Source organism: Nycticebus coucang, chromosome 4 (genome assembly GCF_027406575.1).
Source record: "Nycticebus coucang isolate mNycCou1 chromosome 4, mNycCou1.pri, whole genome shotgun sequence".
Lineage (NCBI taxonomy): Eukaryota > Metazoa > Chordata > Mammalia > Primates > Lorisidae > Nycticebus > Nycticebus coucang.
In genome coordinates this window covers 31,074,356-31,093,728 of record NC_069783.1, presented here as the reverse complement: position 1 = coordinate 31,093,728, position 19,373 = coordinate 31,074,356, and the positions used below count along the sequence as shown (strand labels likewise).

The following is a 19,373-nucleotide window of genomic DNA, read 5'->3' as shown; positions in this document are numbered from 1 at the left end:
GAGGATACAGGGAGTCAGCAAGGGACTTCTGGACCCCAAGAAGAGGACAAAAACAGTGGAAAACTGGCAAGTAGTTGTGTGTGTCTGATTGACCTAATCCCGCTGGCAGCCATAAGTATAAGCAGCAGTGAGATTGCAAACCGGAAAGGCCTTACCTGTGAACTTTTTCATTGTTTTTGGACTTGGCACTCAGTTGAACTGCCTTGGGGAGAGCTTGAACAGGAGTGCAGAGAACTCTGGGCATTGTCTAGGGCCCCAGACTGAGCCGCTGAGCCAGATGGAGCTAATAGTGTTTGGCTGTGGGCTACAGGGACCCATTGTGAGAGAACTGCCCTGGGAAGCTCTGCCCTCAGGGTCACAGAGCAAGGATCGGGCAGGAGCTAGTAACCTAGTGACTGAACAGCCTAAAGGTGGAGACTGAGTGGGGACAGCCTTAACCCTCAGGGGCAGAGTGAGACTGGTTTTGGCACACTGGAGCCTTGGGCTGTTGCCCTTGGTAGAGTGCTGTGGCGTCACAGCTCATAGACCTCAAACTGCTGGGCTTGGCACCACCCGGACCTCCATAAGAGCTGCGTCGTGACCCCCAACCTGTGACCCGTGCCTGCCGGTCGTCCACATGCCCTGACCAAGAACTACGGGAGCCATGCAACCCCATGTCCTCCCTCCTGTACCCTTCCTGCCTCCACAGTGGCCCGCTCGTCTGGCCAGGGACTCTGGTAGCTGTATGCCCTCCACATCCCTCCCTGCCTCTGTGCAGAGCCTTTCTCCTGGCAAGAGTCTGCAGGAGCCTTGGACACTCTGTGCCAGGCACTCCCAGAAACATGCGCTCCACCTCCTGCCCTGTTGCTGGATCCAGATGTGTCACATGCCGGAGCTGCTTCCACAACCAGAACTCCCTGCCTGGGGCAGCCCCAGAGGAACTACACAGGGTCACTCCCTACAAAAATCCAGCAACAATACAGTGGGGTCTAATCTTGGAGAGACACCTCCCCAACTCTGAGGACTGCCAGAGGAAATGGGGAAAAACAATCATGAGGTGAAATCAACAGAAAAACTCTGGCAATATGAATAATCAGAGTAGATCAACTCCCCCAAGGGTCAATGGGGCAGACACAGCACAAGATCCCATGCACAAACAAATAGCTGAGACGTCAGAAATAGAATTCAGAATCTGGATAACAAATAAGATCAAATTAGAATTCTAAGCAGTAACCCAAAAGATATCTCAAGAATTCAATGAATTCAAAGACCAAATGACCAAAAATTTTGACACATTGAGACAAGAAGTTGCAGCCCTCAAAGATCTGAGAAACACAATAGAATTGCTCAGTAACAGAATGGAGCAAGTAGAAGAAAGGATTTCTGACATTGAAAACAAAGCTTTTGAATGCTGCCAAACTGTCAAAGAGGAAGAGAAATGGAGGGCAAAAACAGATTACTCTCTCAGAGAGCTCTGGGATAATTTGAAGAAAACCAATATTCATATTATAGGGATCCCAAAAAGCGACAAAGTGGCTTCACAAGGCACAGGGTCTCTTCTCCATGAGATAATAAAGGAGAACTTTCCAGACATGTCAACATATTCTGAAATTCAGATAGCAGTTTCAGAACTCCAGCACGACTCAACCCAAATAAGACATCCCCAAGACACATCATAATCAATTTCACTAAACTTAATATGAAGGAAAAAATTCTGAAAGCAGCCAGATGAAAGAAAACCATTAACTACAAGGGAAAGAATATTAGAATAACTGCAGATCTCTCTGCTGAAAACTTACAAGCTAGAAGAGGATGGTCATTGACTTTTAATCTCCTAAAACAAAATAACTTTCAACCCAGGATCCTGTAACCAGCTAAACTGAGTTTCATTTATGACAGAGAAATTAAATACTTCAATGACACTGACATATTGAAAAAATTTACCATAACTAAACCAGGATATTCTTGGACCTATCCTCCATAAAGACCAGTATAATCCCCCACCACAAAAGTAAACCCACCCAGAAAATTTTAATCAAATTCCATCTTCCATAGTTGCAAAAGGATTAAAAATGTCCACTGGACTCTCAAAAGGCTTATCAATATTCTCAATTAATGTGAAGGGTTTAAATTGTCCTCTAAAGAGGCACAGGTTGGCTGACTGGATACAAAAACTCAAGCCAGATGTCTGCTGCAAACAAGAATCTCATCTTACATTAAAAGACAAATATAGACTCAAGGTGAAGGGATGGTCATCTATACTCCAGGCAAATGGAAAGCAGAAAAAAGCAGGCATTGCAATCCTATTCACAAACTCAATAGGCTTTAAACCAACTGAAATAAAGAAAGATAAGGATGGACACTTCATATTTGTTAAAGGTAATACTAAATATGATGACATTTCAATTATTAATATTTATGCACCCAACCAGAACACACCTCAATTTATAAGATAAACTCTAACAGACATGAGCAACTTGATTTCCTCCAGTTCCATAGTAGTTGGAGATTTTAACACCCCTTTAGCAGTGCTGGATAGATCCTACAAAAAGAAGCCAAGCAAAGAAATCTTAGATTTAAACTTAACCATTCAACATCTGGACTTAACAGACATCTACAGAACATTTCATCCCGAAAAAACGGAATACACATTCTTCTCATCAGCCTACATAACATACTCCAAAATTGACCACATCCTGGGCCACAAATCTAACCTCAGCAAATTAAAAAAAGTAGAAATTATTCCTTGCATCTTCTCAGACCATCATGGAATAAAAGTTGAACTCCATAACAACAGGAACCGGCATACCCATGCAAAAACATGGAAGCTAAATAACCTTATTCTGAAGGATAGATGGGTTATAGACGAGATTAAGAAGGAAATCTCCAGATTTTTGGAACAAAACAACGATCAAGACACGAGTTATCAGAACTTCTGGGATACCACAAAGGAAGTCCTAAGAGGGAAATTTATAGCACTGCAAGCCTTCCTCAAGAAAACAGAAAGAGAGGAAGTTAATAACTTAATAGGACATCTCAAGCAACTGGAGAAGGAAGAACACTCCAACCCCAAACCCAGCAGAAGAAAAGAAATAACCAAAATCAGAGCAGAATTAAATGAAATTGAAAACAAATAAAATATGCAACAGATCAATAAATCCAAAACTCGGTTTTTTGAAAAGATCAATAAAATAGATAAACCTTTGGCCAACCTAACCAGGAAAAAAAGAGTAAAATCTCTAATTTCATGAATCAGAAATGGTAATGATGAAATAACAACGGACCCCTCAGAAATTCAAAAATCCTTAACGAATACTACAAGAAACTCTACTCTCAGAAATATGAAAATCTGAAAGAAATCTACCAATACCTGGAAGTACGCCACCTACCAACTTAGCCAGAATGAAGTGGAAATGTTGAACAGGCCTATATCAAGTTCTGAAATAGCATCAACTATACAAAATCTCCCTAAAAAGAAAAGCCCAGGACCAGATGGCTTTAGGTCAGAATTCTACCAAAGACTGAAACTGGACCCACACCTTTCACCATTAACTGAGAAAGACTCTCTGTGGATAAAAGATTTAAACTTAAGACATGAAACTATAAAAATACTTGAAGAAAGTACAGGGAAAACTCTTGAAGGAATCGGCCTGGGTGAATATTTTATGAGGAGGACTCCCCAGGCAATTGAAGCAGTATCAAAAATACACTACTGGGACCTGATCAAACTAAAAAGCTTCTGCACAGCCAAGAACATAGTAAGTAAAGCAAGCAGACAGCCCTCAGAATAGGATAAAATATTTGCAGGTTATACTTCCGATAAAGGTCTAATAACCAGAATCCACAGAGAACTCAAACATATTAGCAAGAAAAGAACACGTGACCCCATCTCAGGGTGGGCAAGGGACTTGAAGAGAAACTTCTCTAAAGACAGACGCACAATCTACAAACACATGAAAAAAAGCTCATCATCCTTAATCATCAGAGAAATGCAAATCAAAACTACTTTGAGATACAACCTAACCCCAGTAAGAGTAGCCTACATAACAAAATCCCAAACCAGAGATGTTGGCGTGGATATGGAGAAAAGGGCACACTTCTACACTGCTGGTGGGAATGCACACTAATATGTTCCTCTTGGAAGGATGTTTGGAGAATACTTAGAGATCTAAAAATAGACCTGCCATTCAATCCTATGATTTCTTTACTAGGTGTATACCCAGAAGACCAAAAATCACAATATAACAAAGACATCTGTACCAGAATGTTTATTGCAGCTCAATTCATAATTGCTAAGTCATGGAAGAACCCAAGTGCCCATCGACCCATGAATGGACTAGCAAATTATGTTACATGTATATTATGGAATACTATGCAGCCTTAAAGAAAGATGGAGACTTGTCCTCTTTCATGTTTACATGGATGGAGCTGGAACATATTCTTCTTAGCAAAGTATCTCAAGAATGGAAGAAAAAGTATCCAGTGTACTCAGCCCTACTATGAAGCTAATTTATAGCTTTCATATGAAGGCTATAACCCAACTATAGCACAAGACTATGAGGAAAGGGCCAAGGAAGGGGCAGGGAGGGGGGAGGTGTGGGTGGAGGGAGGGTAATGGGTGGGGCCACACCTATGGTGCATCTTAGAATGGGTACAGGTGAAACTTACTAAAGGCAGAATACAAATGTCTACATACAATAACTAAGAAAATGCCATGAAGGCTATGTTGAAGAGTTTGATGAGAATATTTCAGATTGTATATGAAACCAGCACATTGTACCCCTTGATTGCACTTATGTACACAGCTATGATTTAACAATAAAAAAAGGTCTCAAGAATTCAATGAATTCAAAGACAAAATCACCAAAGATTTTTTTTGACACATTTGGCAAGAACTTTCAGCCCTCAAAGATCTGAGAAATACAGTAGACTCCCTCAGTAACAGAATGGAGCAGGCAGAAGAAAGGATCTCAGACATTGAAGACAAAGCTTTTGAATGCTCCCAAATGCTCAAAGAGGAAGAGAAGTGGAGAGCAAAAATCGATCACTCCCTGAGAGAATTGTGGGACCACTCCAAAAGAGCAAATATTCACCTCACAGGAATCCCTGAAGGAAAAGAGGATGGTCCGAAAGGCACAGATACTCTACTGCAAGAGATAATTGAGGAGAAGTTCCCAAGCATGGCAAGAGACACTGAAATTCAGATAGCAGACAGTTTCAGAACCCCAGTACGATTCAACCCAAATAAAGCATCTTCTAGACACATTGTAATTAACTTCACCAAAGTTAATATGAAGGAGAAAATCCTGCAAATAGCCAAATGTAAGAAAATCATATCGTACAAGAGGAAGAATATTAGAATGCAGACCTTTCTGCTCTAACTTTTCAAGCCAGAAGAGGATGTTCATCGACCTTCAATCTCCTGAAATAAAACAACTTTCAGCCCAGGATCTGTGTCCAGCTAAATTGAGCTTCATTTATGATGGAGAAGTTAAATACTTTAATGACATACACATGTTAAAGAAATTAGTCATAACCAAACCAGCTCCTCAGGATATCCTCAGACCCATCCTCCATAATGACAAGCACAATATTCTACCACCAACGTAAATTCACCTTGAAATTCTTGACCAAAATCCAATTTCCACAGTGGTGAAAAAATTCAAAATGTCCACTGGACTTTCAAAAAACTGGACACCCAAAATACTACCAGGCTTATCAATACTCCCAATTAATGTGAATGGCTCAAACTGTCTTCTAAAGAGGCACAGGTTGGCTGATTGGATATAAAAACTCAGGCCAGATATCTGCTGCATTCAAGAATCTCATCTTACCTTAAAGGATAAATATAAACTCAGGGTGAAGGGATGGGCATCTATAATCCAGGCAAACAGAAATCAGAAAAAGGCAGAGGTGGCAATTTTATTTGCAGATACACTAAGATTTAAACCAACAAATGTAAGGAAAGACAAGGATGGTCATTTCATATTTGTTAAGGGAAACACTCAACATGATGAGATGTCAATTATTAACATTTATGTGCCCAACCAGAATACTCCTCAATTTATAACCAAGACCCTAACAGAAATGAACAATTTGATATCTTCCAGCACCATAATAGTTGGAGATTTTAACACCCCTTTGGCAGTATTGGATAGATCTTCCAGTAAGAAACTAAGCAAAGAAATTTGGGACTTAAACATTACCATACAACAATTGAATTTAGCAGACATCTATAGAACATTTCATCCTAACAAAACTGAATACACATTCTTCTTATCAGTCCATGGAACATACTCCAAAATTGATTACATCTTAGGTCACAAGTCTAACCTCACCAAATTTAAAAGTATAGAAATTATCCCTTGTATTTTCTCGGATCATCATGCAATAAAAGTTGAATTGACCAATAACAGGTATCTGCATACTCATACAAAGACATGGAAAATAAATAACCTTGTGCTGAATGATAGCTGGGTCATAGATGAGATTAAGAAGGAAAATGTCAAGTTTTTGGAACAAAACAATAAGGAAGACATGAATTACCAGAACCTGTGGGATACTGCAAAGGCAGTCCTAAGAGGGAAATTTATAGCATTGCAAGCCTTCCTCAAGAGAACAGAAAGAGAGGAAGTCAATAACTTAATGAGACATCTTCAGCAACTGGAAAAGGAAGAACATTCCAACCCCAAAACCAGCAGAAGAAAAGAAATAACTAAAGTTAGAGCAGAATTAAATGAAATAAAAAACAAAAGAATTATTCAAAAGATATATGCATCGAAAAGTTAGTTTTTTAAAAATTCAACAAAGTTGATAAAGCTTTGGCCAACCTAACCAAAAATAGAAAATTAAAGTCCATAATATCATCAATCAGAAATGGCAAAGGCGAAATAACAACAGACACCTCAGAAATTAAAAAAAATCCTTAATACTACAAAAAACTTTATTCTCAGAAATATGAAAATCTGAAAGAAATTGACCAATACTTAGAAGCAGGCCAACTTCCTAGACTTAATCAGAAAGAATTGGAAATGCTGAACAGACCTATATCAAGCACTGAAATAGAATCAACTATACAAAATCTCCCAAAAAAGAAGAGTCTGGGACCAGATGGCTTCACATCAGAATTATACCAAACCTTTAAAGAGGAACTAATACCTATATTACCTAACCTTTTCCAAAACATTGAAAAAGAAGAAATACCTCCCAACACATTCTATGAAGCAAATATCACCCCGATCCCCAAACCAGGAAAAGACCCAACAAGAAAAGAAAACTATAGACCAATATCTTTAATGAACATAAATGCAAAAATATTCAATAAGACCCTAGCAAACAGAATCCAGCAACACATCAAACGAATTATACACCATGACCAAGTGGGTTTTATACCAGGGTCTCAAGGTTGGTTCAATATACGTAAATCTATAAATATAATACATCACATAAACAAACTAAAAAACAAAGACCATGTGATTCTCTCAATAGATGCAGAAATAGCTTTTGACAATATCCAGCATCCTTTCATGACCAGAACCCTTAAGAAAATAGGTATAGAAGGAACTTTTCTTAAACTGATAGAGGCCATCTACAGCAGACCCATAGCCAATATCATATTCAATGGAGTAAAATTGAAAACCTTTCCACTCAGATCAGGAAACAGGCAAGGTTGCCCATTCTCCGCTGCTTTTTAACATTGTAATGGAAGTCTTAGCCATCGCAATCAGGCAAGAGAAGGTGATCAACAGTATACAAATAGAGTCAGAGGAGATCAAATTTTCACTCTTCGCAGATGATATGATTTTATACCTGAAAAACCCCAGGGGCTCAACCACTCTTAGAAGTGATCAAGAAATACAGTAGCATATCAGGATACAAAATCAATACTCACAAATCAGTAGCTTTTATATATACCAATAATAGTCAAGCCAAAAAAAAAACAGTCAAGGACTCCAATCCCTTTACAGTTGTGCCAAAGAAGATGAAATATTTGGGAATTTACAAAAGATGTGAAAGATCTCTAAAAAGAGAATTATGAAACTCTGAGAAAAGAAATAGCTGAAGAAATTAACAAATGGAAAAACATACCATGCTCATGACTAAGAAGAATCAACATTGTTAAAATGTCCGTATTACTCTAAGCAATTTACAAATTTAATGCAATCCATATCAAAGCACCACCGTCATACTTTAAAGATCTGGAAAAAATAGTACTTCGTTTTATATGGTACCAGAAAAAATCTCAAATAGCTAAGACATTACTCAGAAATAAAAACAAATCAGGAGGAATCACACTATCAGACTTCAAGCTATACTATAAATCTATAGTGATCAAAACAGAATGGTATTGGCACAAAAATAGAGAGGTAGATGTATGGAACATAATTGAGAACCAAAAGATGAACCCAGACACTTATCATCATTTGATCTTTGATAAGCCCATCAAAAATATAAATTGGGGGAAAGATTCCCTATTTAACAAATGGTGCTGGGAGAATTGGCTGGCAATTTGTAGAAGACCGAAACTGGACCTACACCTTTCACCATTAACAAAAACTGACTCTCACTGGATAAAAGGTTTAAACTTAAGACATGAAACTATAAAGATTCTTGGAGAGAGTGCAGGAGAAACACTTGAAGAAATTGACGTGGGAGAATACTTTATGAGGAAGACCCCCCGGGCAATTGTGGCAACACCAAAAATGCATTACTGGAATCTGATCAAACTAAAAAGCTTCTGCTCAGCCAAGAACACAGTAAGTAAAGCAAGCAGACAGCCTTCATAATGGGAGAGGATATTTGCAGGTTACACTTCTGACAAAGGTTTAATGACCAGAATCCAGAGAACCCAAACTTATTAATAAGAAAAGAACAAGTAATCCCATTTCATTGTGGGCAAGGGACTGGAACAGAAGCTTCACTGAAGATGATAGGCGCATGGTCTACAGACACATGAAAAAATGCTCATCATCTTTAATCGTCAGAGAAATGCAAATCAAAACCACTTTGAGATATCATCTAACTCCTGTAAGACTGGCTTGCATAACAAAATCCCATAACCACAGATGTTGGCATGGATGTGGAGAAAAGGGAACACTTCTGCACTGCTGGTGGGAGTGCAAGCTAATACGTCCCTTTTGGAAAGAAATACGGAGATACTCAGGGATCTAAAAGTAGACTTGCCATTTGATCCTGCAATTCCTCTACTAGGTGTATATCCAAAAGACCAAAAATCACTTTATAACAAAGATATTTGCACCAGATTGTTCATTGCATCTCAATTCATAATAGCCAAGTCATGGAAGAAGCCCAAGTGCCCAATGTCCCATGAATGGATTAATAAATTGTGGCATATGTATACCATGGAATATTATGCAGCCTTAGAAAGATGGAGATTTTATCTCCAAATTATAAGTAACACATAGTTATCACTTCAAGCATATGTCTAATAATATGCTATGATTATCAGAAAAAATCCTAAGTAACAATTCTTTGCTCTCAAAATACCCCTAGCCCTATGGTTCCTCATTAATCAAAAACCAATTGATTTTGTTAAGTGAAAAAAATGAGATACAGAATGGTGTGTAAAATATATTCCCTCTTGTGTTAGATATATTCAAATGAAATAGATTTATGCTTGAACAGACATGAAAGAGATTTTGCAGGGTACCAAGGAAACTAAAAATGTTGGTTTTCTGTTGGAAGAAATTCATTGTTTTTTGAATGATAGAGTTAAAAAATACTGTATATCAAAAAATATTAACATAAATGAAACACTAAATTCACTTAAGATGAAAATTATATGTTGCACTAAATTTTTGCTTAATAGCATTAATTTGTTAAGTGTGTAAATTTAAATTGTAGACTATTGAAAAAAAAAGGAAGATGGAAATTTTACCTCCTTTATGTTTACGTGGATGGAGCTGGAACATATCCTTCTCAGTAAAGTATCTCAAGAATGGAAGAAAAGTACTCGCTTCAGCAGCATCTATACTAAAATTGGAACGATACAGAGAAGATTAGCATGGCCCCTGCACAAGGATGACACGCAAATTTGTGAAGCGTTCCATATTTTTGTATGGTGCCCCATGATTGCATTAATGTACATAGCTATGATTTAAAATTAATAAAAAAAAAGAATGGAAGAAAAACTATCCAATGTACTCAGTACTATTAATGAAACCAATTTACAATCACTCACACTTTCATATGAAGAATAGATCACAACTAGGCCCAAGAAGAAGGGGGGGATGAAAAGGGAGGGGGAGGTCAGATAGAGGGAGAGGGAATGGTGGGATCACACCAATGGTGCATAATGCAAGGGTACATGTCGGATCTAGTAGTATAGAGTATAAATTTCTTAACACAATAACTAAGTAAACAAGATGAGGTATATATTAACCAGTGTGATGTAAGCATTCCTAATTCTATATGAAATCAGCACATTGTACCCCATAAATACATTAATGTATACATGATCTATGTGTTCATCATATAAAAAATAAAAAAAGACTGAACAAAATAAAAGAAAAAAATAATAGAATCCAGAAGATAATGGAATAACATCATTAAAGTGCTTAAAGAAAAAATAACAAATATCAACCTAGATTTCTATATTGAGTGAAAATACACTTTACAAGGAGGGAGAAATAAAGACACTTCTAATGGAACAAAAGCTGAGAGTATGTGTTACCAGCAGACCCACACTATAAGAAACGGGCCAGTTTGTTTACAATGCTAAAATCTCTAGAAGTTTTTGTAAGCTAAAGGGAAGTTATCCCAGATGGAAGCCAGATTCCAGATGGAATTTATAGGAAGGAATGAAAAGCACCAAAGGGGGTGAATATGTGGGTAAATATGAAAAGCTACTTTCCATGATTTTTAATTTTTAAATAATGTTTGAATGTTTAGATAAAAATAATAGCAAGTATTGTGGGGTTTAAAACATATGTAGAAATAAAGCACATAACAAAATAGCACAAAAGGATGACGGCTGTAAGTTAAAAGGTTTAAAGCGATTATTCAGTCTATGAAGTGCTATAATATTTATTCAATGAAGATAGTGACAAATTAAGGTTGCATGCTGAAACTACTAGAGCTGCCATTAAAAAAAAAATAAAAAGGTGTAGCTAAAAACCTGTAGAGGAGGTGAAAGGAATATGAAAATAACAATCTAAGAGAAGTCAGGAAAAAAGAAACAAAAAACACACGGGACAGATAGAAAAAAAAAAAAAAAAGATGTTTTGTACTCCTAAACTGAGAAATTACATCACATGTAATAGACTAATTAAACAAATTTAAAAGTAGATATTTTTAGACTAGATTAAAAGTGACAGCTATCTATACACTATTCATAAGACAAGCACTTTATTCTGCTGTTTGAGGGAAGAATTTGCTCAAGTCTTTATGTTTACTTATCTCTTGTATTTTCACTGATTTTCTCTTTTTTATTTGTTCTGTCATTACCGAGAAAAGAGTGTTGATTATCAACTATTTCTGTATTCTTCTTTTGATTCTATTCATTTTGTGTGAGAAGAATTTTGTGTATTTCAAAGCTCTCCTTTTAGGTGCATACACATTAAGGATTATGTCCTCCTAGTGAATTGGCCCCTTTATTATTATGAAATGTCCCTCTTTCTCTGTGGTAACATTTCTTCTTATGAACTCTTTGTCTAATATTAATGTATCTTCTCCAAAATTCTCTAGATTACTATTCAACTGTGCATGTGTTGCTATCTTTTAATCTATCTATATCTTTATATTTGAAGTGGTTTCTTGTATAGACAGTATATTCTGGATTTTGCTTTTTTTTCATTTGCTCTGATAATCTCTGGCTTTTATTTGGACTATTTAGACCATTTGCAATGAACATATTTACAGGGTTGGATATCCATCCATCATCTTGTATTTGTTTTCTATTTTCTCATCTGTTCTTTTTTTCTTTGCATCTTTTTATTGTTGGTGTTTTTTGATTGCTTTTGATGTCTTTAATAGCCTCATTATTTTATTTTTCATAAATTTTAGAATAGCTTTAGATGTACAAAAAAGTCAAAAGACAGTACAGAAAATGTCCAGTCCCCGTTTCCTTCTTGTTAACATTTTAACATCCACATGGTACATTTATCACAACCAATGAACCAATATTAATGCATTGTTACTAGTTAACGTTCACACTTTTTTCAGATTTCTTTAGTGTTTATGTAACATCTTTTTTGTCCCAGGATCTCATCCAGGATGCACATATCACACTCCATTTAGTTATCATGTCTCCTTAAGTGCCTCTTGGCTACCATGCTTCCTCTGAATTTCCTTGTTCTTGCTGAGCTCAACAGTTTTGAGGAGTACTGGTCAGGCAATTTGTAGAATATCTTTCAATTTGAGTTTGTCTAATGTTTTTTCTCGTGGTTAGATAGGAGTTACAGGTTTCTGGAAGAAAGACCACTGAGATAAAGTATCATTCACATGACATCACGTGAAGAGATGAACAAATTCCTCCCCCAAAACAGCAGAATGAAGTGTATGTTTGTGCTTATAAATAGCATATAGTCATCACGTCAAGACTTGTCACTGTTGGCATGAAGCTTGATCATCTCATGCAGGGGTCCTCAAACTGTGGTCCACGGGCCACATGAGGCAGCATGATTGTATTTGTTTCTGTTTTGTTTTTTTTTTACTTCAAAATAAGATACGTGCAGTATGCATAGGAATTTGTTCATAGTTTTTTTTTAAAACTATAGTCTGGCCCTCCAACGGTCTGAGGGACAGTGAATTGGACCCCTGTTTAAAAAGTCTGAGGACCCCTGCAGGCTTTCCCACTGCAAAGTTACTCTTCTCTCCCTTATCTTCATCCCTTATCTTAGGAACAGAGTCATTGTATGCAACCTACACGGAAGGGGTGAGGAGTAGGGAGTATTTCTATGTAAATTATTTGGAAGTCTGTGGGAAGATTTGTCTCTACTCCCCATTTATTCTATATTAGCATTAACTAATATTTATATCATAATTGAGTTATAATCCGATGCATCATTTATTTTATTCCTCAAATTGTTCCAGCTTTGCCACAAGGAGCCTTTTCAATTTGCTCCTGTATCCCTTTGACATTCCCCTGTTTTTGTTGTTGTTGTTAACATTTCCTCACATTCTGGCACTACAGTCTCCTTTTGTGTATTATCTGCCATTTCTCCCAGGAGCCCTGATTCCTGTTCTTGGAGAATGGCATTAGAAACCAAGATCTGGGTGCTGGATGTGCTCGTTGCTACTGGGATGTTGCTCCTGGGACAGAGCATGGAAGTGTGTGCAGTGCGTTGCCATGTATCTACACGCACCTGCAACTATTTCTATATGTAATCATCTGTAGCTATAGGATGCTCATGCTGGTATCTCTAATTAATCCCGTACCACAGATCATTCTAACCTTCCTCCCTTAAAAGTACTTTTCATAAAATGCTATTTCCTGTCCTAGTCACTTCTTCCTGCTTTCGCCTAAGTCATCCCACCTAGAAATGTTTCACCTCAGCCTTTATAAGAACTCCATTTCTGATCCAACATTATAAAACACATTTGCTCAAAAAAATCACTCTCCAGCTATGAAAGCCTTTACCTAAATGTTATAAGTAGGGAAGATGCACCCTGAAAACCATCAGACGACGCTGTGTTGACTCCTGGCTCTACCATTTGCCTATGGGGGCACAATTAACAGGCATATTTAATTGCTCTGTGCCTCCCTTTCTCTGCTATAAAGTGGCATAATCCTTGACCTTTTCTCTCACTAGATTGTTATGGAGATCAAACTTTAATACCTTACATTGTGGAAGTAAAAATGTCTTTGTAAAATAAAAAGTACTGAGCATATATAAGGAATTAAAGTGACCTTGGGCTAAGTTCCTAATCCCTCGACTAAGCCTGATGTTGTGAGGAAAGAACAAACACTGTCTCATTTAGTCTTCAAAATAGGGCACCCTTTATTATCCCCATTTTATAAATGAGGAAACTGAGGCATATAGAAGCTAAGAACTTAGGAGGTTAATACTTCTGCATGGTTTACTCTGGTCCTGGCACTGTTCTAAGAATTTTACATATAGTAACTCATTTAATTCTCACAACAACTTGATGAAGCAAGTTTATTATTATCCTCATTTTACAAAAGAGAAAACTGAGGCACGGAAAGGATTCCACACCTAGTAGATGACAGACCTGGCATTGGAACCCAGGACTCTCTCTCTTTCTCTGTTTTCCCAGATCTCTCTTAACTATTAAATATACTGCCCAACCATTACTTATTCTGCCCCCATCACCATTTCTCATTCTTTTGATGGTACTTATTAAGAACCTACTATATGCTATCCATCGGTCTAGGGCACTGCATGGCCTATAGTGAATAAGACAAAATTCCTGCTGTCATGATGCTCAAATAACAAATACAAGGCAATGTGACTGTGTTAACTTGGAAAACAAGAGTCTACCCAGAGTAGCCCATTTTACTTAAGATCACTTAAGAGATTTTTCCTTAAGGGTTATGCAAGCAGTAAGTTATAGAGTGCAGCACTGTTTTCATCTGATGTACTAGCTGTTTCATCCCAGAATTCAGAAAAAGATAACCAAAGGTCTTCCTCCAAAGTACCTGTTCACTGGCTTGGTGCCTGTAGCTTCGTGGTTAGGGCGCCAGCCACATAGACCAAGGGTGGTGGGTTCAAACCTGGCCTGGGTCAGCTAAACAACTGCAACAAAAAAACAGCCAGGCATTGTGGTAGGTGCCTGTAGTCCCAGCTACTTGGGAAGCTGAGGCAAGAGAATCACTTAAGCCCAAGAGTTTGAGGTTGCCATGAGCTGTGATGCCACAGCACTCTACTGAGGGTGCCATGGTAAGACTCTGTCTCCAAAAAAAAAAACCCACAACAAAGTACCTGTTCACAATTACACATTCCTGGGTACTTGCTTTTATTGAACCTCCCTGTCTTTTCCATCTCAATTGTCCTAAGGACAGGTGGTCTCCTCTCTTTTGAGGAGAGTCAGAACCCCCTAATGCTTGTTCAGCAAGACTGGGGCCAAACAGACCACAAGACACTTGTTTATGATGTCAGAGCTACTACAGGATAAAGCCTATGAAGAGAAGAGAATACATCCAAAGAGCCACAGAGAAGCAAGCCAGACCCTCCTGTACCTTGTGTGGAGCTTGGCTACTTGAGGATTTGTTATTCAAGATAATAAATCTCCTTGTGGCTTAGACAATCCTGAGTTGGATCTGTGTTTACTTGCAGCTAAAAGCATCCTCACCAATATAATATCCCAAAGTCCTCTCTGTTATTAAGAACATGTATGCCTGGAAATCTGTGCTGTAAACCACCCCATTTCCCAGAAGTGGAACTCTCTCACAAGCCAATGAAATTATCAGTCTTTTTGGTCAAATGCCCTCTTCTTTTTCTTAGCTTTATCCCCTTAAACCCAAAGACACTTGGTACATAGAAATCACTCTAGCATTACCGAAAGCATTTAGTAAAGCTATTCGATGCTGAGTGTAGACACTTGAAGAGGAAAACTAGTTCAAAGCATTGAATTAAAGCATGTTTCCCTGTGTTATTGAATAACACATAAATAAGACCACTTAGCCATATACCCGCTTGTTATTCGCCCATGTAGCTGCTTTGGTGAGTGCCAAAATGCTTCTGGGGGCCTTCTGCACACTTCTTTCTTTTTCATTCCCTTCCTTGATTACATTCAAAAGAACTAAAACAAACAAGTCATGTTAATTACTGAATGTTATTCATTGTTTTGTTCAAAGCCTCAAAGCTCTAAAGTATCAGAATGATTTATCTTCTGAATTCATTCACCACAGTTGCAAACCAGCCAATGTGGAGACCATCTTTAGTACTTGCTAAAAATATTCCTACACTGTAAATTGTAGTGCCCTGGAGCACTGTTATGAGATCATCTTATGGGCTGTAGGGAACAATTAAGTCTATTTCAAAGGACACACAGAGAAGACTACTTAGGAGTTAGGAAGGCCAATCAATTCCCCAAAAACCTAATGTTGAAATTTCACTTGCATATCCCAGAAGGAAGTGTCTTCTGCTTCGTCAGTTCCATAAACTATACTTATTCACTCTTTTCATGGTAGGTTCAGAAAGTACAGGGAATAATAAAAGTAATACCCATACAGTAGCCAAATGGCTTAACAAATGCTAACATTTTGCCATATTGTACCCCATGTAATGATGGATATCTTTATTTGACTCACAAAATAAATTGTTAAATTAAACCAATAGTTTCATTCACATTTTTCCATTTAAGGGATATTTACAATTAAACCTTTCATTTTTGAGCCTTTTGCAACCATGATTTCAAAACACAAGAGTTGGGGCCAAGAATAGACCATAAAGGCTCCAAATGGGAGTTCAATAAGCCTTCTCTGCCTTCATGGGTCTAGGCACTGCAGGGCCTCTTGGGTCATGGCTGGTGAGAGAGTCTGTATGGGACATTCACATGAGACATTCAGAGAGGTAAATGAAGCATCCAAGTGGCTAAACCTGATCATTACAAGCTTCGGGAGGACTAGAATTCCAAAGTTATTGGCTGTGTTTCGTTGATTTCTTTTCATGTGTACATATTCTGAGATTTCATTTTAGAAATATCTTCATTTTAAATAATGTTCATACACAATTTGAATTGCAGAAGTTCAGAAACTAAACTCCTACCTGTCTCCTGTTTAATTACCCCATACAGTCACATCTAATCACTGCAGGGCTTGAACAGCTTTCTTACAAATATGAACATAATAAAGTTCCTCACAGCTCCTACATCAGCCGTATAGTCCTGTTGAAAAAGAATTTTGGAGCATTTATAGATTATTTTAGCTTTTCCCTGGTTTACAACCATCATAGCATAAAAGCAAAGTTCAAAAGAGGGTACAACACAGTATGTTGACAGATACAGACATACCTAACAAGAGCTGGTCTCAGTAATCGTCTGTATTCCTAGCAGAAGAAAGCAAACAAGCAATTGTTTATTGGTCTCAGCAAAACCGTGTATTCTTTTCTCTTTGTGCTTATGTGTTATAGCTTAAAAAAATGAAACATCAAGTTCTAGAATAGGTAGTGGTGACGGTTACACAACATTGTGATTGTACCTCATGCCACTAAATTGTACACTTAGAAATGGTTAAAATGGTAAATTCTGTTATGCATATTTTACCACAATAAAAATATTTTAAATTAGAAATCATAAAATATTTAAAGACTAGTTGAATACTAGGTCAAGTTAAATTTTTAAAAACTAACCTTCTAGGCTGGGCACAGTGGCCTCATGCCCATAATCCTACACTCTGGGATGCTGAGGTGGGTGGACTGAATGACCTCAAGAGTTCTAGACCAGCCTGAGCAAGAACCAAACCCTGTCTTTAAAAATAGCTGGGTGTTGTGGCAGGTGCCTGTAGTCCCAGCTACTTGGGAGGCTGAGACAGTAAGATCACTTGAGCCTAAGAGTTTGAAGTTGCTATGAGCTGTGACACCACAACACTCTACCAAGAGTAACAAAGTGAGACTCTGTCTCAATAAATAAATAAAATAAAATAAAATACTAACCTTCTATCACAGCTTATGGGCAAACAGAAAGCATTCTCAGAGTTGACAAGGTAAAGTTTACAGGTACCCCGTATTATTCTATTTTTCAAACCCTCCGTGGATTGAGGCCCACTCATGATCACCAGGAAAAAAAGCAGGATACCTGATGACTAAAATGGTAAGTGATTCCAAATTTAAAATATGGTTTGACTCTGCTTCTGGGCAGGACTCTCTCTGTCTGCCGTCTTCTCCCGTCCGGACATCTTCAGTCATCTTGTCAATACGCCAAGTCCACCCGGCGTTATTTGATAGTAAGAAATACTATTTTAAAGTGCATTAGTTCACAGTTAATCTGTGTTAGTTCATCTTTGTTTACTTGGAAGTGCCTTTTCCTACTTGCACAACGTATAGCTTGGGTTACTGTGGGAAAGCCCTAACAAGGCTGTACACAGGTTTTGTTAAACATTTAGCACCTGTTTCCCAACATCCACTAATTAGGCAAGGACTCAAGCAAGTTAATAAGGTAAGCTAGATCATTTTATTATAGGGACCTGTCACCTGGGAACCGTGTGCCTTATGTGCCCCAGAAATACCTGCCTGCAACCAAATAGAAAAACAAGCCATTAGACTTTCTCCCCAACATGGCCTTAGTTTACAGCTAGCCAGTATATGATGAAAGTTTATGCTCCTTTTCCACATAAGTTATTTTTCCAACTAAAAATTGTTCCCAGCTGTCCTGGCCCAGATGTGTTGGCAGCCCATGCTGTGAGGGCCTTTTTACAGGTGATGAAGTCCTCAGACAATAAAGTTTACAAAACTTGTATATAGCTGGTCTCCAATATAACTTCAGACTTCTAATGCCCCTTCCCTCACCAAAAAAAGCAGGGGTTTCCTGACACTTCACTTGGGGCACAGCTGAAACGGGATGTCAGCACTGTCGGCACAAACGCCGCAGGCAGGCCCCAGACTGACTTATGAAGCAAGAGTGAGAGAAATGACCCAGTTTCTCCATTCCCCTCGAGCATTCGGCCTGCTCTAACAGAAAATAGCTCCAGCAAGAAAAACGATCAGAAATTGTCCCTGGGATTTGGCTTCCAGGAGAGATGAGTTGCGATGTCTGCACGAAGACATCTGAGTTGCTTTTATCTTTAACCTTCACTAAAACATAGTCCTGTTTTAGACCGTACCAACTCCACCCTTTCCTTTACGTTTCATGGAAGGGTCCTTTTTATTATGTAGACGTTGTTCATAAGATTAGCACGTGATGTTCCATCAGGAATTCATAGGCTAACCAAAACAATGGATGATAATTGGGATGACTGCACATCCAGGTTTTCCCAAGACAGTCCCGGACAGTTGACATGTATCAGATCTTTCATTTTAAAAAATTAATAATAGTGGAATTCAACAAGTTGGGATGGGTTTAGTAGAGCTCTACTGAGCATTCTCAGCTGTCACCAATCTTGAACCATAGTGATGAGACACATACAATAAACTGAGTTCTCACTTGAACTCTTGGTAAAATCAGAAGGGTGACCAGCAGTCCCCTTCTCTCTTTTCTCAACTGTTCCTGAAAAGCTACTTCGAAGTGTAGCACGAAATTGTAGTGTGCCCAGCAGTGAGTTTCTGGGGACTCAGCGGTGGTGGGAGACACATTCACCCTGCAGCTGGCCACCTCTCACTTACCTGGGAGGTCCATGAAACATCCTGGCCACACGTCAGCAGGGTCAGTGGGAAATGTGAGAAAGTATAAGTCAGGTCAAGTGTGTAGAAATGGAAGCTGAGCAGCCCGTCGGAGAGCGCACAGACAGTAGTTTGACTACTCCTGCTTACAGTGGT

The 19,373-nt window shown here is 38.2% G+C and overlaps 1 non-coding gene across 1 annotated transcript; it reads left to right on the top strand.

Annotated features, from left to right (window-relative positions):
- Nucleotides 1–9,948: 9,948 nt before the first annotated feature.
- Nucleotides 9,949–10,055, top strand: LOC128585078 (U6 spliceosomal RNA). Its single transcript, XR_008379827.1, has one exon. It is a non-coding gene; the product is annotated as a U6 spliceosomal RNA (small nuclear RNA).
- The last annotated feature ends 9,318 nt before the right edge of the window (nucleotides 10,056–19,373 follow it).